This window comes from Bufo gargarizans, chromosome 5 (genome assembly GCF_014858855.1).
Source record: "Bufo gargarizans isolate SCDJY-AF-19 chromosome 5, ASM1485885v1, whole genome shotgun sequence".
Lineage (NCBI taxonomy): Eukaryota > Metazoa > Chordata > Amphibia > Anura > Bufonidae > Bufo > Bufo gargarizans.
This window is the reverse complement of record NC_058084.1, coordinates 183,616,504-183,639,948: the sequence shown is the minus strand read 5'-3', so window position 1 is coordinate 183,639,948 and position 23,445 is coordinate 183,616,504. Positions and strand designations below refer to the sequence as shown.

The following is a 23,445-nucleotide window of genomic DNA, read 5'->3' as shown; positions in this document are numbered from 1 at the left end:
TATTCAGCCAAATGCTTCAAAACTCATTGGACGGCGCTTCATAGTGCAGATGGACAATGACCCAAAGCATACCGCAAAAGCAACCAAAGAGTTTTTTAAGAGAAATAAGTGGAATGTTATGCAATGGCCAAGTCAATCACCTGACCGGAATCCGATTGAGCATGCATTTCACTTGCTGAAGACAAAACTGAAGGGAAAATGCCCCAAGAATAAGCAGGAACTGAAGACAGTTGCAGTAGAGGCCTGGCAGAGCATCACCAGGGATGAAACCCAGCATCTGGTGATGTCTATGCGTTCCAGACTTCAGTCTGTAATTGACTGCAAAGGATTTGCAACCAAGTATTAAAAAGTGAAAGTTTGATTTATGTTTATTATTCTGTCGCATTACTTTTGGTCCCTTAAAAAGTGGGAGGCACATATGCAAACTGTAGTAATTCCTGCACCGTTCACCTGATTTGGATGTAAATACCCTCAAATTAAAGCTGACAGTCTGCAGTAAAAGCACATCTTGTTTGTTTCATTTCAAATCCATTGTGGTGGTGTAAAGAGCAAACAATTTTAGAATTGTGTCGATGTCCCAATATTTATAGACCTGACTGTATGTCCTATTATAGTGGAATGAAGGATCCAGATAGCATTTGACATATAATACAGAGCTGAAGGAACTCTGGGTCCCTCTGCGTAGGGTCCCTTTACAGTGTCTTGCAAAATATTCATCCCCCTTGACTTTTTTTGTATTTTGTTACATTACAGCCTTAAGTTCAATGTTTTGTTAATCTGAATTTTATGTGATGATGGATCAGAACACAATGGTCTAAGTTGGTGAAGTGAAATGAGAAAAATGCATAAATAAAACTATTGTTTAGAAATAGAAAACAGAAAATTGGCATGTGCGTATGTATTCACCCCCTTTGTTAGGAAGCCAATAAAAAGCTCTGGTGAAACCAATTACCTTCAGAAGCCACATCATTAGTGAAATGATGTCCCACCTATGTGCAATCTAAGTGTCACATGATCTGTCATTACATATACACACCTTTTTTTAAAGACCCCAGAGGCTGAAACACCTAAGCAAAAGGCATTACTAACCAAACACTGCCATGAAGACCAAGGAACTCTCCAAACAAGTAAGGGACAAAGTTGTTGAGAAGTACAAAGTCAAGGTTAGGTTATAAAAAATTATACAAGATACAAAAAAAATCCCCAGGAGCACCATCAAATCTATTATAACCAAATGGAAAGAACATGGCACAACAGAAAACCTGCCAAGAGACAGCCGCCCACCAAACCTCACGGACCAGGCAAGGAGGACATTAATCAGAGAGATAGCACAGAAACCTAAGATAACCCTGGAGGAGCTGCAGAGTTCTACAGCAGAGACTGGAGTATCTGTACATAGGATGGCAATAAGCCATACGCTCCATAGAGTTGGTCCTTATGGCCGAGTGGCCAGAAGAAAGCCATTACTTTTAGCTAAAAACAAAAAGGCACACTGTGAATTTGTGAAAAGGCAGGTAGGAGACTCCCAAAATGTACAGAGGAAGGTGTTCTGGTCTGATGAGACTAAAAGTGAACTTTTCGTCCATCAAAGAAAACGCTATGTCTGGCGCAAACTCAACACATCACATCACTCAAAGAACACTGTCCCCACAGTGAAACATGGTGGTGGCAGCATCATGCTGTGGGGATGTTTTTCAGCAGCCGGGACTGGTAAACTGGTCAGAGTTGAGGGAAAAATGTATGGTGCTTAAATACAGGAATATTCTTGAGCAAAAACTGTACCGCTCTGTGTGTGATTTGAGGCTAGAATGGAGGTTCACCTTCCAGCAGGACAATGACCCCAAACACACTGCTAAAGCAACACTTGACTGGTTTAAGGAGAAACATGTAAATTTGTTGGAATGGCCTAGTCAAAGCCCAGATCTCAATCCAATAGAAAATATGTGGTAAGTTTTAAAGATTGCTGTTCATAAGCGCAAAGCATCCAACTTGAAGGAGCTGGAGCTGGGCAAAAGTCCCAGAGGTAAGATGTAGCAAGCCCATAGAGACTTATTCAAAGTGACTTGGGGCTGTGATTGATGCAAAAGGTGGCATTACAAAGTATTGATTTTAGGGGGCTGAATAGTTATGCACATTGACTTTTTCTGTTATTTTGTCTTATTTTTTGTTTGCTTAAAAAAAAAAAAAGAAAAAAAAAACATCTTCAAAGTTGTGGGCATGTTCTATAAATTAAATGATGCCAATCCTCAAACAATCCATGTTAAGTATGGTTAAATCCAGGTTGTGAGGCACCAAAATATGAAAAAAAAAGTCAAGGAGGGTGAATACTTTTGCAAGGCACTGCATGTGGCTCTGCCATGTGCATGACAACTGAATACTATAGTGACTGATAAATGTCTCCAGTTTATTCTGATTACAGTTGCATTTGGGTTGATGGTAGTTCAGAGATATCAAGAGATATTTGATATATAGTCGCTCATGTTATTAAGATATTTAAAGTGAATCTCCATTTTGAAAATGATGATGCTAGATGATGAATGGTTTGTTGGTCAAACATTCTTCAACTTTGAAAAAGAGTTTTAGGAAACTAATATTGTCACATAAGATTCCAAAAGTAACAAATGTATTTGTTTTCCTATTCTTGTTCCTTAAGAATTCAACTGCATTTGTAGCATATTCTGTCAAATCATTAACTGCTAGAAGTGCCCCTCCTAGACATGATTGCTTAATTAGGCATGCTGCCTCCATACAATAGGGAAAATGATGCAAGTACTTCAAACTGAAGTGCAATTTGAAAGAATGAAGCATTGAATCAATCTTCTTAAAATAGACCCCATCTTTGTGATAAAGGTGTCTATAGTAAAACTTTTCAAGCTTTATCGCTTTTCCTTTTTTCTCCCCTAATGCCAGCAGTTAGAACAACTGAAAAGAGGAAGTTAAAAATGTGCTGTCATTTTATATTACAGTTATACAAAATGAAAACTTGTATTACTTAGGCTAATACATAGTAGCACTACGAAATTGAATTTTTTGTTACATTAAGCAAACACTTCCAGTATCCTTAAACTTTCAAATAAACCTTTTCTAAATGTCATAAAAATGAATTTTTGTAATATAATTTAAATGAAAACTATTTTGGACCATTATTTTGGACCATTACAGTAATACGTGAGTAGTACTGCTAATATGGAGTCCATATCACTATTTGTTATTTTCCTACTGTCCTCTGTTCCCCTTACTGTAAGAGCTCAGAACTGCATTGAAATACATTGTCAGGACTGTGGTGCATGCACACATGAGTCCTCTCTGTTATCTTAGAATAGCCCAGCAGTCCTGACTGTGTATTTCAGTGTAGCTTTGAGTGCTGACAGCGGGGGAACCAGAGGCACTAGGAAAATAAAAAAAAAATAGTGATCTGGACTCCTTGGAAAAAATTATCAAAACTGGTGTGATGGAAAAAAACTGGCTGTTGCCCACAGCAACCAATCAGATTCCACCATTTAATTTCTAAAGGAGCTCTGAAAAATGAAAGGTGCAAATTGATTGGTTGCCAGTTTTCCTTTACACCAGTTTTAATAAATCTCCCTCCTTATCTGTAGTGCTACTCATGTATTACTGTAGATAATAGTCCAAAACCGGGATGACATTATTATTATATTTTTTTGTTTTGTTTTCCTTGTGAAATGGCATGTGAATTATAGTGCTTCGGAATCCGTACACTCATACACCTCTGATATGTCAGTGGTGTACTGGTATACAGATTACAATGTGTATATGCAGTGAGCGATGTACAGGCAGGAACACACATTGCGGCTTCTGTCTTCACTCGCTCTACTAAAGCTTGGCAAAGCACAATGATGATGTGCTACGCAGAGCTTTTAGCGAAATAAACAGGCATAGGCAAGAGCAGTGTACATCACTCACTGCCACCCTACAGTGTAATCTGTATACCAGTACACCACTAACATGTCAGCGGTGTACCATTGTATGGATTCCAAAGCCCTCTAGGCACTTAAACTTCAGGTGCTTGTTCACAAGGCAAATAAAACAAAAAAATTATAATAAAGTATATTAAATTTTTTTTTTTTATCACATTTAGAATAGGCTTTAACAATGTTTATTTGAAAGTTACACACACTTTAAAAAGTGCTACTCAAAATATCAAAAAGTTACCCAAAAATTCATCAATTGAGAGTTTCTGTGATGATTAACACATTTACAGTAGTCGTTTAATTACCAGGAGGTACATTCAAAACTTATGCTTGTGACCGATGGCACATAGCAGCATCCTTTATAACTGAGTCCCATTGTAAAAATTATGTACTGTTTAGCGTATGGACACACATCTGTGAAGTGGAGGTGATAAGGACATTGTGTTGCTCTCCATTAGAATAATAAAACCAATTGGACATGGTTGATCTTGGGAAGCCGAAAACCCTGGCAGGTGAAAATCTCTCCATCACCTGGCTGCTGTTCTTGGGAGTGGTGAGTAAACATAGTATACACTATGCAAACAACTCTGTTTGCTGCTCTTAAGTAAATTGAGGACTAAGGCCTCTTTCACACTTGCGTTGTCCGGATCAGGCGTGTACTCCACTTGCCGGAATTACACACCGGATCCGGAAAAATGCAAGTGAACTGAAAGCATTTGAAGACGGATCCGTCTTCAAAATGCTTTCAGTGTTACTATGGCAGCCAGGACGCTATTAAAGTCCTGGTTGCCATAGTAGTAGTGCGGAGTGGGGGAGCGGTATACTTACAGTCCGTGCGGCTCCCGGGGCGCTCCAGAATGACGTCAGAGCGCCCCATGCGCATGGATGACGTGCCATGCGATCACGTGATCCATGCGCTTGGGGCGCCCTGACGTCACTCTGGAGCGCCCCGGGAGCCGCACGGACGGTAAGTATACTGCTCTCCCGCTCCCCACTACACTTTACCATGGTAACCATTCAGAAAAAGCTAAATGTCGGATCTGGCAATGCGCCGAAACGACGTTTAGCTTAAGGCCGGATCCGGATCAATGCCTTTCAATGGGCATTCATTCCGGATCCGGTCTTGCGGCAAGTCTTCAGGATTTTTGCCCGGAGCAAAAAGCGCAGCTTTTCTCCGGCCAAAAAAACTTTCCGGTCCGGAACTGAAGACATCCTGATGCATCCTGAACGGATTTCTCTCCATTCAGAATGCATTAGGATAAAACTGATCAGGATTCTTCCGGCATAGAGCCCCGGCGACGGAACACTATGCCAGAAGAAAAGAACGCAGGTGTGAAAGAGCCCTTACAAATTTATCCCTGTTAAAATAGTGTGCAAGACCGCTGAGTATGCATGTACAGTATATCATTGACCACAGTTCTAAAAACATGCTATAACTTGACCTACACATAATTCTAAGAAATACCTGTTTTTTTACATTTAGGCGGTACTACTGCATTATTAAATTTATACGTGTCCCTTAGGAACCCAGGGAAGGGCATTTATCCAATACATGGGTGGATAGAACATTTTGCATAGTTGTTTTAGCTGCAGGGCCTTCAGCATTAGATACACATTATCTTTTGGACTGGATTTGTATTCTCTTTGTTTATTGTCATCCTATTGTCGTATTTGGTTTTATTGTATCACTGTTTTTATCCCATATATTTTAACATTTTGTCTGCCAGATTGCCATAATCATCAACTTTATTAAATCATATATCCTTATGTATGCCTTGAGAGCCTGAACCTTATTTTAATTCTTGGACATTTTTAGCATGTGTGTTGGGAGCTTTCCTGGTGTGCATGCTAAATATGCATACGAGTCTAATCCCTATTAGTGCAGCAGTCATGTTATATCCATCTTCTCTATGTTGGAGGTACATAAGTTGAGAAAGACTAGCCTAAGTCACACTGGCACTTTCTTGCAGATTTTCTTTAAGATCCCTCTTGTCCCAAAGGTTACATATTAAATCACCTATGTAAGAGGTTTCTAAAACTCACCCATGCATTTCAGGCCTAAATGATCACTCATAAATAAAATATATTGACTTCAGTGGGCACAGCGTAAACTTTAACATGTCCTATGATAAATCTGTAGGGAAGCTAAACACTTGCTATAAGGCTCCACCACAAATTGCATCTGCTCATTGGTGGACTGGCTACCCTCTAACTTTAAGGGCATCTGTCAGCAGTTTGAAGGCATCTGTGTTGGTTCCATGTTCATATGCATCCACATTGCTGAGAAAATTATGTTTTAATATATGTAAATGAGCCTCTAGGAGCAATGGGGTTGTGGCCGTTGCACCTAGTGGCTCTACTCTCTCTGTAACTGCTGCTCATTGCTGTGATGAGGACGCGTCAATAGCAGACAGAGCAGAACTTCTAGGAGTAACATCAACATCCTTGTTGAGTCTAGGGGCTCATTTCCTTAAAGTGTAACTGTGATTCTTTTTTTATTTGTGTAATGTTTAGGGGCAGTGATACTGACCATTTTTGCAATATAGTTTAATTACTGAAATTGCACATTTCAATTAGAAAAATAGCTCTAAAGCCCATTTGGCCCATTTTGAGACTTCACAATGCTCCTCTGTCTTCTGTTTACATAACATAGTCAGTATTGAGCAAGTGTCTGCAGTTATGTAAACAGAAGACAGAAGAGCGTTGCTAAGGCTCAAAATGGGCCACTTTAGAGCTATTTTTCGAATAGAAATGTACGATTTCAGTAATGAATATATATTGCAAATATGGTCAGTATCAAATTTAAAAAAAGAATGCGTTACACTTTAACTATTGTTTGAAACCCTTTATAGTGAATCACTAACAAAACTGAGCTTCTTCTATTGTAACTAAATCAATAGGCTGTATTCACAACAATGTCTCACCAGTTACTGTACAACATCCTAGGTAGATATTAAATATGAGCTTAATGTTGAGAACTAATTCAATTTTACTACATACGAGGCAGATATTGTGAAGGGCCACTGCACAGATATCAGATAATTATGTTGACATGTAATTTGGAATAAGATTTTAACAGTTGGCACCTTCTTTTGATGTCTCTATGTTCTATCTCTGGTAAGTTTTAGATTAGTTCTTATCCTCACGTACTGTTACTGTGGCGACTTGAACTTAGGGTGAGATGTTAAAATCCTACTTTAGTTGCTGGTACACTGTGATCATTTTAATGAAGCACCTAACGTGATATTTTAATGAATCTTTCAGCAGACACTATTAGATACAGAATTCTCTACTATCTACAGCCTCCGATACAAATATTCTCTGTCTTTGGGGAATTTCAATTAACTGTTCTCCTGCAGATGGTATTAACAATTTTACTGGAACGTTATACAAAATTATTTGTGTTTTTCAGATGCTGTTTGAAGACAACACCATACTTTATTTTATCCTGATTCCTGACCAATAAGACCTAGAAGAATTTATTAAGAATGCAACCAATTCAGGCCACAGACAACCTTCTGTACATAGCGACACTATGTGAATTATGTTTGCCAAGCATGTCAAAAGATATCTTGGCAAAACATTCTCTACATGGGCTTCCGTCCAAGCCTAAAGCCATTGCAATAAAAGCAGAATTACTTAGCACTACTAAATGTCTAAATGTGCGGTTTAAGCAAAACATGTATTTAAAAATTCATAATTTTTGCTATTGCGCACAATGTTCCTTTTACCCCCATGAAAATAGTCACAACTGAGATTAGTATCATATTATAATATACTTATGTGCGGACCCATACTTCATATTCTCTGTTTTATGTATCTTACATGGTTTAATCTCGAAACCACCACCGCGGGTTGGCCATTCTAGGAGGTCGGATATAATGTTTGATAACCCCTTTAAGAAAGCCAATGTCATAAGATGTTCCCTTCCTTGCTAAAGAACATTTTCAATCTATTTCCACTGCCTCTAACTACAAATTCAGATATTTCCAGCATTATTGCAAATACATATATAATAAAGGTAGATCTATCTATCTATCTATCTATCTATCTATTTTTCACCCAAAATTACAAAATATTGACCATTTTATTGTAGATGACCATCAGAACCCTACATACCTTACATACATTTAATGCTGTCTCCATACAGCATTATAATGTGTGGGCTCCGATGAGCTTAACTCAGTTATTCCCAAAGTCGTGTGAGACTTTGTTGAATATTTTCCATAGTTGTTTTTTGAAGTGGAAAAACACTTTAAAACTTGGAACCAAACTCGACTTTGGTTCTGACCGGTACCTCTGAACCAAATCAAAATCCAAGTTTAGTTCCAAGTTTTAAAGTGTTTTTCCACTTTAAAAATCAACTACCAAAATTAATCAACAAAGTCTTCGTGAATTACTGACCTTGGATCATCGGAGACCATACATTTTAGTGGTGTACAGAGACGGATCTCCATACAGCATTAATCATAAGTTTTGAATGAAGTGACTTCAAATGTAGTATCCAAAGCTCGCTTCGCTCATCACAAATTAGGACCAAGAGGAATGTCACATCATAGACTCTTAGGAAAAGGTGTTTCAGAATTGTTATTGCATCCAGAATGCAAGTAGTTAGTAAAACAAGCATGTCAGAAATGGTGACAGGTCTTCTTAAGGCCTCATGCACATGACCGTTAGCTTTTTGCGGTTTGCAAACTACAGATCCGCAAAATATGGAAGCAGTCCATGTGCTGTCTGCATTTTCTGTGTTTTGCGGAAAGGACATACAGCTGTAGAAAGCTCATGGATGACTTCCATGTGCTTTCTGCATCCAGATACCTGACAACGCTTAAGTTGGTAAATTTGGGGAGTCTAAAACCTGCCTCTGGCAATATCCCCACTCTGCTCAGGAACGCCCAATTAAGAGCAGGGGTTAATGTTAGCCCCACCTATTTTTGACCCAGGACAGCCTGAATTTGCTAGGACTGTTTCTGAAAATAAAGGACAGTCCTGTCAAATTTGGGACAGTTGGCAACTATGCATTCATATGCAAAAAATAGAACATGTCCTATACTTGTCCACAAAAGGTGGGCCACAAACAGATTAAAGTCAATTGGTCTGCAGCTGGCACACGGACTGCTTCCGTATTTTGCAGCCTGTAAAATGCTTACGATCATGTGCATAAGGCCTTAAACTGATTTGTAACATTCTGACTCTGCCTAGACAGTGCTTTATCTACTCCTCCATAACTAACAATGTCTTACCTTACATCTTATTTAATAAATGTTTGCCCTCTACAATCCTCTCGAACCTCTTAAACTCAATATCATGGCACTTCAATTAGAAGGAGAATGATGCAGAGCCCTGCTACTTTTTATGTTTGCCATCTGTGCTTGCCGCCAAAATATTTCAGAAAACATCAATTTAGACTTCATAAAAATCAAAGTGTTTTTTTTTTTTATCACAAGAGGGCAACTAAATAATGTGAGGCACAGCTGCCAACAGAGCTAGTTGGCGCTGCCATCAATTAGATGCTTGCGTTTATCATTTGTCTCATCTCAGCATCCGTCTATAGTGGCCAAGCCTTGATTTGCATGATGTACATGATGTTTTGAACTGTAAAAATCTCTTTCAACTAGGTGTCTGGGAGATCTAAAAAATATTGTAACAGGTATAACAAATGTTGGATCTCATCCATTAATAATGAAACCGAAGAACTGAAGGAGACACATGGCAGCTCTGTTCTGCGTGGCAATTCCAACATAGATTGAGCAAGGCAGAATTAATTTCCTATCACCAAATGTCACCCACCACTGAGCAGGAGATTCATCATAAACCTGACTTGGTTGATGATGGAATAGGGAGATAATTTTGAGTAGAAGGTAAACAGGCATGCTGCCAAGGCTATATAAAATGGCATTTCAGGACAATAAAGCAACAATTCGCTACTTTAGTAGAGAGTTAATTTGTCATATGCACGCATTGTGCTATTAAGTATGGCGTGGGCCTGTTGAAGAAAGAGTTAATGGTTTCTGGCTGCTTTCTTCTGCTTGTCTTTGTGCAATTATGGGGCCGATGATATAAAAAGAGACAAATGACACTTATTGACTCATAGAAACCTGTCTAATTCTCAAACTACAGGAACAACCAATATATGCACCTGTGTTCATTTTTATGCCAATTTTCCTTCTCCCACTCAATTGAAGGCTTTTAGTAATCTGTGATAGTTACTGGCAAGTACGGTATGAGGGGCTAAGTTCAAAGTGATTTTAAAACTCGCTAAAAAGACTGTGCGTCTATCTATTCATGAATAGGACGAGCTTGTAAAGCGCAGATGTGGTCTATTGAATAGTACACTATTGTTATTCTGCATTTCACATGCCTTAATATTGTTCCTTGTCACAAAAAGGAGGCTATGGATGGGGAAAATATGAGATCAATAGTAAGAATGGTAGTAAATGAAACACAGGTGGCACTCTCAACAACGAACGGTAGGATAACGGATAAAAAATGAGTGATCAGTTTTGCACATAGTCGAACTGGGGTTCATTGGGCCCACCAGAGAAAATAATTATCAAGGCCAAACCTCTATAATATCTATAAAGTCTATAATAGATTTTGAATCAATAGACCCTAGTGGCAAATGATTGGCTCCAAAGGCAGCTCCAAATGGGATTTTTCTTCTGGACCTTTGGGACCTACTACAGCATTAGAGCCTGGGGCTACCAGAGGATCTTCTGGTATTCTGGTGGACAAGTCTGACCCTGGTTCTGCATAGAAGATGTGTAGCAGCCGTTGGTTAAGTTGACATTCACTGTCCTATCCTTAAAGGGGTTTTCTGAGTTTTTTTCACTGATGACCTATTCTCTGCACAGACCATCAGTATCTGATCTGTGGAGGGACCCCTGTCGATCAGCTGTTGGAGAAAGCACTGGTTCTCACAGTAGCTCTGCAGTCTTCTTTCAGCTCACCAAGCACAGCACCATACATTTTATAATGGTTGTGCTTGGTATCCCAACTCAGCCCAATTCACTTCAATAGGGCGAAGCTGTGCCTAGGCCATGTGACCTATGAGCATGATGTCACATGGCGTAAGCTGGAGAAGGCCATGACGCTACTGTGAATGCTGATGCCTTCTCAACTGACGAGATACTGATGACCTATCCAGAGTATAGGTTATCATAAAAAAAAATTGGGGGAAGACCCCTTTAAGTAAGGTATACGGTTGCGAACAGTGTATCACAGAGAATAGGTGTCAATTGTGTTTAGTTTCTTTTGCACAATGGACTAATTAAACTAGACTGAAATTGAATGAGGTGTGCATTACCACACAGACACTTACGATCATTGTATGGGTTAACTGAATATAGCAGATGTCTGAATATTTAGACATTATTCATTTAAATCCCTGTTCTTTTTTCGCTTAAAGGGAACCTGTCACCAGTTTTATGGTGTCCTAACTAAGGGCAACATAAATAAGTGACTGATTATCTTAGCAAAATGCTGGGTCACTTTCTTTAATTGACCCAGTCAATCTACCAACATCTTGTATTGAAAAGCTCCAGCTGATAATGATGAGTCATGGATATTCATGAGCTCCTGACTCTCCCCGCCTACCTGCTGCTGAATGACAGTTATTTTCCATATGAATCAGCAGCAGGTGGGCAGGGGAGTGGTTATGGCTGTTAATTAAATAAATGCTGGACTCAATGACATCACACTGGACTCGAATCAGCTCATTACCACGCAGCATGCAGCATCTTTGTGTCTATATTATGAGGTAACCATCTGTCACACCAGTAGGTGAATACATCTAAGGTACTTTTTAGTAGTTAATGATTGTATATATTTAGTTAGATTATAATCAAATATCCACATGACAGGTTCCCTTTAAGGGTCCTCTCAAAACTTTTTTGTGGTCTGCAAATTGCGAATTTGCAAAACATCGATACCAGCCATGTGCATTCCACATTTTGCGCACCGCACAAAATAGAAATGCCTTTTATTGTCCATGGCTGCAGACAAGAATAGGACATGTTACATTTTTTTGCGGGGCCGCAGAACGGAAGTGTGGATGCGGATAGCACAATTTGCGCTGTCCGCATCTTTTCTGGCCCCTTTGAAAATGAATTGCGGAATGGATGCGGACCCATTTTGCGAACGTGTGAATGGACACTAAGAGTCCAGTGAATGGGCCTAGGCAATGTTTCATCTTTTCAGGACAGCCTATTTTTTGTGTTTTGTTTTTTCATCCCCTCCTTCCAGGAGTCACATGTTCACATAGCCATGTGAGGGCTTGTTTTTTGCAGGACAAGTGGTATTTAATAATGGCGCTGTTTAATTTACTATAGCTTGAATTGGAAAATGGGTAAAACATTTTTTGTAGGGTAAAATTGGAAAAAAAAGTGCAATTCTGCCAAGGTTTTTGGGGGTTTTGTTTTTACAACATCTACTGTGTGATAAAAATGACATGATGACTAGTGTTGAGCGCGAATATGCGAATTGCAAATTTTTTTCTCGAATATCGCGATTTCGAGAATATTTAGAATATAGTGCTATATATTCGCAAAATCGAATATTCGGTTTTTTTTTGTTTGTTTTTTAATGCTCCAGTCAGTGCCCGTTGCCGCTACTGCCAACTTCCGTGCTCATGGAGCTGTCCCCATCACCATGGGAACGTTTCCATATACTAGAATGTACTGTCGGATTTGAGAATTACGTTGAAATCGCAATTCGATTATTTCAAGTTATAATAATCGAATTGCGATTTCAACTTAACACTGCAATATTCCATATTTGTTAATTCTAGCCTAATATGGAATATAGCAGTGCTAAGTTGAAATCGCCATTCGATTATTATAACTTGAAATAATCGAATTGCGATTTCAACGTAATTCTCAAATCCGACAGTACATTCTAGTATATGGAGACGTTCCCATGGTGATGGGGACGCTCCATGAGCATGGAATATAGCATTACTAAGTTGAAATCGCAATGCGATTACTTCGAGTTATATTAATCGCATTGCGATTTCAACTTGGACCTGGTTTACTATGGTTGGCTTCAATGGCTTGGTAGAATTAGCGAATATGACGAATGTATTCGTCATATTCCACAAAACGAATATACGAATGTATTCGTCATATTCCACAAAACAAAGATATTCTCCATCTTCGTTTTAGCTACCTATTAATCAACTTCGCGAATTCTAGCAATCATATAGGAAAGTTGACTATAGAGACAGCTAAGTTTAATTCGCTATGCGATTATATTACTTAGCTTTTTTTTAAAAAATAAATAGAATAATTATAATACCTGATAATTATTATAATTATTCTATTTATAAAAAAAAAAGCTAAGTAATATAATCGTATAGCGAATTAAACTTAGCTGTCTCTATAGTCAACTTTCCTATATGATTGCTAGAATTCGCGAAGTTGATGAATAGGTAGCTAAAACGAAGATGGAGAATATCTTCGTTTTGTGGAATATGACAAATACATTCGTATATTCGTTTTGTGGAATATGACGAATACATTCGTCATATTCGCTAATTCTACCAAGCCATTGAAGCCAACCATAGTAAACCAGGTCCAAGTTGAAATCGCATAATATAACTCGAAGTAATCGCATTGCGATTTCAACTTAGCACTGCTATATTCCATATTAGGCTAGAATTAACGAATATGGAATATAGCAGTGCTTAAGTTGAAATCGCAATTCGATTATTATAACTTGAATTAATCGCATTGCGATTTCAACTTAGTACTGCTATATTCCATATTTGTTAATTCTAGCCTAATATGGAATATAGCAGTGCTAAGTTGAAATCGCAATGCGATTAATATAACTCAAAGTAATCGCATGACGATTTCAACTTAGCACTGCTATATTCCATATTAGGCTAGAATTAATGAATATGGAATATAACAGCAACCATAGTAAACCAGGTCCAAGTTGAAATCGCAATTCGATTAATTCAAGTTATAATAATCGAATTGCGATTTCAACTTTTTACGTATATACTTAATATTGCTATAACTTCGTCTTTTAGAATATTCGTAATATTGCTCTAACTTCGTCTTTTAGAATATGACGAATATTCTAAAAGACGAAGTTAGAGCAATATTACAAAATTTCGTAAAATACACATATAGACTGTAATTTAGCTAATATACTGCTATAGTATTTTTTTAACAGTGTACATATTTTACAAAACTTAAGTTCAGAAGAGGCAAAAAAGAATTAGAAAAAAAAAATGATTATAGCACTATATTAGCTAAATTACAATCTATATGTGTATTTTTTACGAAATTTCGTAATATTGCTCTAACTTCGTCTTTTAGAATATTCGTCATATTCTAAAAGACGAAGTTAGAGCAATATTACGAAATTTTGTAAAATACCGTTGCCTTATACCTTTAAAAGAAAAAAATCGCAATACGCGATTAATTAAATCGCATATTATTCGCGATAATTAGAAAAATTACGAATATTCGATTTCGACGAATATAACACGAATATTCAATCGAATATTCGTGAAATATTGCGAAATCGAATATGGCACCTCCCGCTCATCACTAATGATGACCTTATTCTGTAGGTCAGTACGATTACAAATAAACAACATTTATATCATTTTTGTGCTTTACTATTTATTGAAAATTTTAAAAACCTGTAATTTATTTTTGCAGTGCAGTATTCTGGCACCCATACCTTTTCTACATTTCCATCTACAAAGCTATATAATGCTTTGTTTTTTCTGGGGCAAGCTTTAGTTTTTATTGGTACCTTTATTTATGGTGGCGAGGTGACAAAAAAAAACCTGCAAATTGGCCCATTTTATTATAATCTTTTTCTGTTAAGGAAGTCACTGTGTATAACAATATTTTAACAGTTTGGATGCAGTGATACCAGTTATGTTTATTTTTATTGTTTATTTTGTAAAATTGTGTAAAATTGCTAAAAGAGGTGATCTAATTTTTTATTCGTTTTACATTTTTTTTTTTACTTTAAAAAAAAAATTGGGAATTTTTTATCTTCTTAGGAGATTGAAATATGTGATCCCCTAATTACCTCCACCATAAACTGCAATAAACTGCCTGTGTACAGTTCTGGGCTCCAGTGAACAAAGCAGACATAGCAGAGCTGGAGAGGGTCCAGAGGAGGGCAACTAAAGTAATAACTGGAATGGGGCAACTACAGTACCCTGAAGGATTATCAAAATTAGGGCTATTCACTTTAGAAAAAAGACGACTAAGAGGAGATCTAATTAATATGTATAAATATATCAGGGGACAGTACAGAGATCTATCCCATCATCTGTTTATCCCCAGGACTGTGACTGTGACGAGGGGACATCCTCTGCGTCTGGAGGAAAGAAGGTTTGTACACAAACATATAAGAGGATTCTTCACGGTAAGAGCAGTGAGACTATGGAACTCTCTGCCTGAGGAGGTGGTGATGGTGAGTACAATAAAGGAATTCAAGAGGGGCCTGGATGTATTTCTGGAGTGTAATAATATTACAGGCTATAGCTACTAGAGAGGGGTCGTTGAGCCAGGGAGTTATTCTGATTGCCTGATTGGAGTCGGGAAGGAATTTTTTATTCCCCTAAAGTGAGGAAAATTTGCTTCTACCTCACAGTTTTTTTTTTGCCTTCCTCTGGATCAACTTGCAGGATGACAGGCCGAACTGGATGGACAAATGTATTTTTTTGGCCTTATGTACTATGTTACTATGTTAGACACATCTGTAATGCTTACCATTCCAAGCAACACAAATGCTATAAAAAATTCTAGAAATATATATGTGGCACAACTGAATTTGCCATTTAATTATTTCAGTAGTTCATGGAGATTAGTTTTTATATAGTTCTATGAAAAACCAGACAGATGTCACAGCTGATCTACAACATTGACAAACTCAGCCTTGCTACTTATGAACACATGAAATTCAATTACTGTAGGTGTGAATTAGGAGCAGTGACAACACTTTGAGAATTCTGCAACAGATGGCATACAGGCACATTTATTTGTGATATTATGTGTCCAACAGAGAGAAAAAAAATGGAACATTTTTGGCTTTAGTTAGGCTAGTTTCACACTAGCGCTAAAATGTTTTGGCAGGTTGTAGAGAAACAGCTTTCTGGGGTTCATCTTATCTGGTATAACTGCATGCTACCTTTCCCTGCCGGAGCCCATTAACTAAATCTGACCCAGCAGGAATCCAGCAGGATTTGGCAGGAAAAAAAACGCTGCTTGCACTAATGTCGGAAACAGGCCGGATCCCTGCCGGGTCCCATTATAGTCAATGGGGCCTGGCAGTGCTCTGACAGTTTTGGGATATGCCAGCTGTAATGAATTCAGGCAAGCTTTTCATCTACAGCCTGCTGAAACATTTTAACTCTATTATGAAATTAACCTTAAAGGATTATTTTTACAAAGATTTTGGGCCATATTTGCCCTGAAAAATGTAGCAGAATTCTGTCATAATGTTCACCAAAAACACTGTTGGAAATGCCATTCATGCCATTTTTTTTTGCTTTAGACAATTATAGACACTCTGTACGCCTTGTCTAATGGTGGTGGTGGTGTGACAGCAGAAAGGATGTGTGACTTTGAGGGAAAGGGTCATGGCTTTAAATTTGACATTGTGCACCCAACATTTTTCTAAAACTATAGCACTTTTTTTGCTAAACACTACTACTACAAAATAGCTGGGAGTAATGTAGGAAATGTGCTGCGTCTGGAAAGTGGAGTAATTTGGGCTATTTTGTCAGTGGTGTAGGCATTTGCTCTAATGTGGTCTGAAACCGATTTGCTCAGCACTAGTGTACAGCACAGAAGAACTGCCGAACAAGGGGACATGGCTTATGAAATATAGCATACAGCATAGAATTTCAACAAAGACTGTGGGGCACATTTATTAAGACCGGCGCTTTAGATGCTGGTCTTAATTAAGGCCCTGCACTGGCAGTGGTTTTGAAGAAGTTATGAAGAGGAGCCTCTACATAACTTTGGCACATTCAGCGCCAGCCCTTGCTCCCTTACATTTAGACTATTTTCTATACCTAAACCAGTCATAGAAAATGGTAAATGAGATGGACCTGCCCCTTTTTCTGAATACACTACACCCACAATTTTAGACCTGGCATGAGCTGGGTGAAGTGGCAAATAGTTGCGCCATCTGTGCCTGAAATATGCCTAATTTAGGCGTATTTCAGAATACTAAATGACTCCCTATTTTAGTAAGTGCCATACAGTCATCTTCCATACACAACAGATAACAATGAAAATAAAGTGGCCAACCCTGTTTAAGACTGCTCTGTGAATGGGGCAAATACCTCATAAATTTAGAGCAAATGCCTACTTCACCAACAAGACAGCTACAATCACTCCACTTTTCTAGCACAGCACATTTGAGAAATTATCCCTTAAATGTTACACTGTCTATTAAATCTGCCCCATTATGTCCTTAGTTAACGGGTTTTCTGACACTTTTATATTGATCATCTATCCTCTGGATAGGTCATGAGTAACTGATCTGTGGAGGTCTGACACCCGGTACCCCCGCCAATCACAAAACACCAGCGCTTAGAGTAGCACCATGGCCTTCTCACACCTTAGCCTAAGAATTGTGATGTCACGTTCCTTGGTCTCATGATACCAAGTACAGACACTGTACAATGTATAGTGCTGTGCTTGGTGAGCTGATAGAAGGGCACAGCACTACTGCAACTGCCACTGCCTTCTCAAATAGCTGATCAGCAGGGGTCCCGGGTCTTGGATCCCCACAAGTAAGATACTGATAACCTATCCACGGGATAGGTAGGTCATCCTCATAAAAGTCTCCTGAAAAACCCTTTAAACAGAAATAAAGCAAAAATAATGTCAACTTTTTAAGATAGAAAAATGTATTTCACAAGAAATGTATTATGTTGCTTTTAAATTACTTTACATCAATCATCCAATTAGTAGAAAATTCTCCGACTTTTATTGATTGCTATTAAAAAGATTTTCTTTCACTTTGTAATTGGCCTGCTGCTTACTTAAATATATTGTCAGTATTGTAAGCCTTGTCATTATGGCTTTGCACAAATCACAGTCTTAGATAAACTGTATATAAACTGCTTAGGATGACATAAATGTGTTACACATAGGATGTATTTGTAGAAACACAATTACAATAATGGAGAAAATCATAAATTAACATTACTGAAACAGAATATTTCAGCAGCTCCAAAGTGTAGGATTTAATATAATCTTGCTTTAGAAATAAGGATGAGGCTCTATGGCATTTGCTTATTCCAAAACTCTGGATATTATCTGTGGCATCCAGATGTTTGCTTCCTTAAATGGTCTATAAACCTGACAAATCCCAATTTGCATAGTGCAGGATGTTAACCAAACAAGAAAAAGCAGACAGCCATAGCCCATTGGCACACATGTTAATAAAAGGATGAGTTTAACATATACATGGTGTTTTTTACAAGATGGCGTGAGATTGTATTGAGTTGGTATCATGACACACCAATAACTCAGCAATTCTGGTCTTTAGAGGTGTCACACATTCGGGGAGATTTATCAAACTGGTGTAAAGTAGAACTGGCTTAGTTGCACATAGCAACCAATCAGATTCCACCTTTCATTTTTCAAAAGAGCTGTGAAAAATGAAAAGTGGAATCTGATTGGTTGCTATGGGCAACTAAGCCAGTTCTATTTTACACCATTGTCTTTTTTATATGTTTTTTAGGGGTTTTACATTTTTGGGAGATTTTTAATTTAAAAAAAATGCCAATTCCAGGTGTTCCATGAAAGTTATTGGGAATTATTAAACACATCACCAACATGCTTCAGTTTGGAGTTGCTTTTTTGGCTCAATAGCCTGTTTTCTTTTAATCACAAGTGACTTTTTTGCTTAATTCCTCACAATATTTCGCTCTACATCCATTGCTTTTTGCTCTTCTTGAATGTGTTGCATTATTAATGGTGTTTTTACGTTGTGCTTTTTTTAAACTAATTTTACTAACACTACTTCCGTGGAAGTGATATTACAAATACGTTTCTATATAAAAATGTAGGGCATGCTAAAAATCACCATTGTAAAACAGATTTATTTTTTAAAATTTCTTGTATGGCAGCACCTCCGCTGTACAAATCCAATCTTTAAACATGGCACCCGCTCGCATGTGCAGCGGGCTCCATAGCCGCCGGGTTTCTGCTATTGTAAATTGTAAATAGCAAAGAACCTCAGCACATGTATGCAATCAGCCATAAGGCTGATTACATACATTTCCCCTTTCAGACACCATGGTCAAATGTGACCACGGAATCAGAGCAGTCCGTAAGTGGAAGCTGCGTGCTTTGGATCCAGTAACAGCTTTTCCCGGCTGAGATCGGGGAACCTGTTACATTGCACTAATAGACCAAAATCTCAAGTAGGCTTTTAGAGGAATATACCAAATTAAGTGTTCAATGATGGTTAGCCATCAATGAACACAATAGGCAATCTAATGTTTGCCAGTTATATTTTTTTCTCCTTTTGCCAGTTTTTACAAAAAAATAAAAAATATAAAAGTTCAAATCATCCCCCTTTCCTTTTAAATAAATATAAAAATACTTTGCCAATACAAAAATAATCATCATGGGCATTGCCGGTGCGAAAATGCCCATAAAATTTAAATATAACAATATTAATGGAATACGGCAAATGGCATAAGGGGAAACAATAAAAACACCCAATTTGCAATTTTTTGTCACTTCAACTTTCCAATATTTTTTTTAAAATAAAAAGTGATCAAAAAGTCAGGCACACTAAATTGATATCACTGAAAAGTACAGCTCGCCCCTCAAAAAATGAGCCCTCACACAGTCCCGTACACATAACTACAAAAAAGTTATAGGGGTCAGAATTTGGAGATCATTTTTTTATCAAAGGTTTTAATTTTTTTTTTAGTATTAAGGCTACTTTCACACTAGCGTTAATATTTTCCGGTATTGACATCCATCATAGGGTTTCAATATCGGAAAAAAAACGCTTCAGGTTTGTCCCCATTCATTGTCAATGAGGACAAAACATAACTGCTGCGGTTTGCTTTCCGTCCTGGGATGCGGAGCAAGACGGATCAGTCATTACCCGCAATGCAAGTCAATGGGGACGGATCTGTTTTCTCTGACACAATCTGACACAATAGAAAACGGATCCATCCTCCATTGACTTGCATTGTGGGTCATGACAGATCCGTCTTGGCAATGTTAAAAATAATACAACCGGATGCGTTCATAGCGGATGCAGATGATTGCAGATGAACGTTAGTGTGAAAGTAGCCTAAAACATAATACAATTTTTACAAGTATGGTATTGTTGTTACAGTACTGGCCTGGAGAATGAAGATAACAGGTCAATTTTACTGCATAGCGTACAGTGTAAAAAAATAAAAACCTTTGTAAGAATTGCGTTCTTTCCCAATTCTACCCAATTTGTATTTTATTTTCCGCTTCCTACTACATGTAATGCAATCGTAAATGGTGCCATTAGAAAGTACAACTTGTCCCGCAAAAAATAAGCCCTCATAGGACTATGGAAAGGCGGGGAGTGAAAAATGAAAACACAAAAAGGGAAAATCTCAGGGTCCTCTAAGGGTTGGGATTTGGCAGTAAAAAAAAAAACATTTCCATATACATATTAGGGTTTGTCAATCAGAGCAACAAGCAACTAGAAGGGGCATGTTTTTCATGGGCACCAGGCATTTCCATGCATTATGGCAGCACAATAGTCAGGTGCAATGCTTCATATTGCAGCTCAGTCCCCCCACAGATTACCACTGATCATTATATGTCAGAAAAGTTATTGTCTTTTTTAAAGACTTGAGGGAACATTTATCATTTACAGTTGTTTTTGTGTTAGTTTTGTCTTATTCCGATACAGTTGTTGCCTGGTGTGGAGTTGTGACTTTTTTTTACTTTTGAAAAAGTCGCAAATAAATCCAGGTCCAATCTCACTTATAGCCCTTAAACATAAACCACTTTGAAAAGTGTAGAGGATCATGGAATGTCACAAATTGAACCAAATGTTGCTGAAAATGTCACATGTTGCCATGACTGAGACTGAAAATGTCACTGTTGCCATGACTGAGACTTTTTCAAGCTACAAACAGATATATCTGTTCTGATAAATGTCCCCCTTAGTAGTTACCATATACAGTATTGTGCATAGTGGCCACTTTCTTTGAGAAAACCGCCATCCTCATAAGAGCTCGTTTCAGTGTATATTAGTCCAGGTAATCACAAAAGCTTTGTTATTGGCATATTTGAAATATAATGTAATAATAAATTAATTCTTGAAATTAATTTCAGGTTGAACAAATAAATTTGACCTGAATTGAAAATGGCCCAAGTATCATGGAGAGTTGTGTATGACAATCTAGGACTGTATCCAACCAATTCCAAATTCTTTAACACCAAGACAAGCACTAGTAATGTCAAAATGACAATAACATATGTGACTATGGATAAATGGATGGTAGCGGGTGGTAACTAACATCCTGTTTGAAAACACACTGTTGGAATTTTTTTTCCCCCCCAAACCCTGTTTGGTGCCAGATGCCTTCTCTGTCTTCTGACCTATAAAATTGTGGCTACCATTTTGGGCAATTTGTCTTAAATAAATTGCACACATTTTGGATTCACCAAAATTAGAATTTTGGGGGAAATTCATGATGAATTTGATTTCTTTAGATTTTATTCACTCAAATCTAATTAAAAATGAAATTGACTCACGTTTGTGCCATTGTTATCACTATCTTTCACTCTCCTTTTTATCTTTGACATCCGCCAGTAAAGTACTATATGTTCCATTCATAGAATAGGTGCGGTGATCACCACAAATTGAATTAATCTACTGCTTATTCCATGAATCCTTCTATTATACGTGCTACATACTACCTAAAACATGAAAATGATGTTTCTTTGTGTTACTAATATTGGTAAATACAGTTAATTTACCAAAATGTATCACCAGATTGTAATCTCTTATGATTTAAACATCAAAAGTTGGAATTTCTAACTGCACTTTGAATCTGGAGGATGGCTCATATGGGCATTGGTCATTGCTAAGTGGAGCTGTGTTATAATAGTAGCAAACTCCTATATAGACAAGGTGTCCAGGTGGTGTTACTTTAGGATGGCAACTCTTGGCGCCTATAAAATTGTATCTATACCAATAGTGTATTTGGCATCATGATAGACAGCTGCACCGTGAACTATATCATTGTATGCACTGAGCAGCTGTCTAGATTGTGTACAAAGAACATTATATATATATCTAAGATCTTACTCTTCTGTATTGTTTAAACAACATATCATATTGAGCACATATCTATACAGTGCATATATAGCAGTATTTTGTGTACCTATATTTATTATTTTATGTATCTAGAATAGGTCATTACAAATTGGGCATCTGACCACACTCTGCCCAACATATCCCCAAATAGGGGCAGTCTAGGGCATTGCAGAAGTTTCCTGAACATGGGATCGCCCCTGTCGGGGCGGCTATTCCATTTTTTAGGCAGGGTTAAATATCTTAGGGCCACATCTAGGGATAGGCCCAAACTAGGAAATGATCACCCTGCCTAGACAACAGTGTGTCTGCACTATCTTTCGAGAAACAGAAACACTGTCACAGAGTGCACTGGGTGCATACTCCACTCATGAAGTGTCATTATTCTTTTCTCTCTTTTTTGTGTTTGTCTATATGGGATTTTGTTATTATTTATTATTTTTACATACTAATTAATAAAGGCTACGTTTTATGACAGGTGGTACCCTGTGATTACATAATATACACATACCATCCGTGTTTATTCTCCCTCTGACGGGATATCGTCTTAGCTGTGATTTTATAATAGTAGCACAAGATCTATAGTTTACTGACTGATTTTGATATTGTTGTAACTAAATGAAGTTGATGGTATCTTGCTAAGAGGAGTGACACATTAATGAGATTAATCCAATTAATGCAATGATACAATACTTAGGAACATGAGAAGCAATCAGATGAAAACTTAAAAGGGAATCTGGCAGCTATATCTACTATATATGAGCAACGTCAATGCAATGTAATCATTCTAACATCATTTCAATCATACAGTTGTGTTGAAAATAATAGCATTGTGTTTAAAAAAAGTGAATACAGCTCAAAATCCTTCTAATAGCTTTTATTTCCATATATACAAATGCATTGGGAACACTACACATTCTATTCCAAATCAAAACAATAAGAAAAATATATCAAATTTGTGTTGTTCCTCTAAAAAAATTCAAGAAAAGGGAATCTTAGACTGTTAAAAAAATAGCAGTGTTTATATTCTTTAGAAACTCAAACATTCGCTATATAAACTGAAAAATGTTTGAAGATTTTGCTTTCCTTTGAATCACTTAACTAATATTTTGCGGTATAACCACTTTTTCTGAGAACTGCTGTACATCTGTTACATCTGTGCTGCATGGAGTCAACCAACTTCTGGCACCTG

General features: G+C 37.5%; 1 protein-coding gene across 1 annotated transcript in view; it reads right to left on the bottom strand.

The window, feature by feature from the left end:
- CNTNAP2 (contactin associated protein 2) overlaps positions 1-23,445 on the bottom strand; it is a 2,163,381-nt gene that overhangs the window by 1,968,657 nt on the left and 171,279 nt on the right. The gene's annotated exons all lie outside the window — the stretch shown is intronic.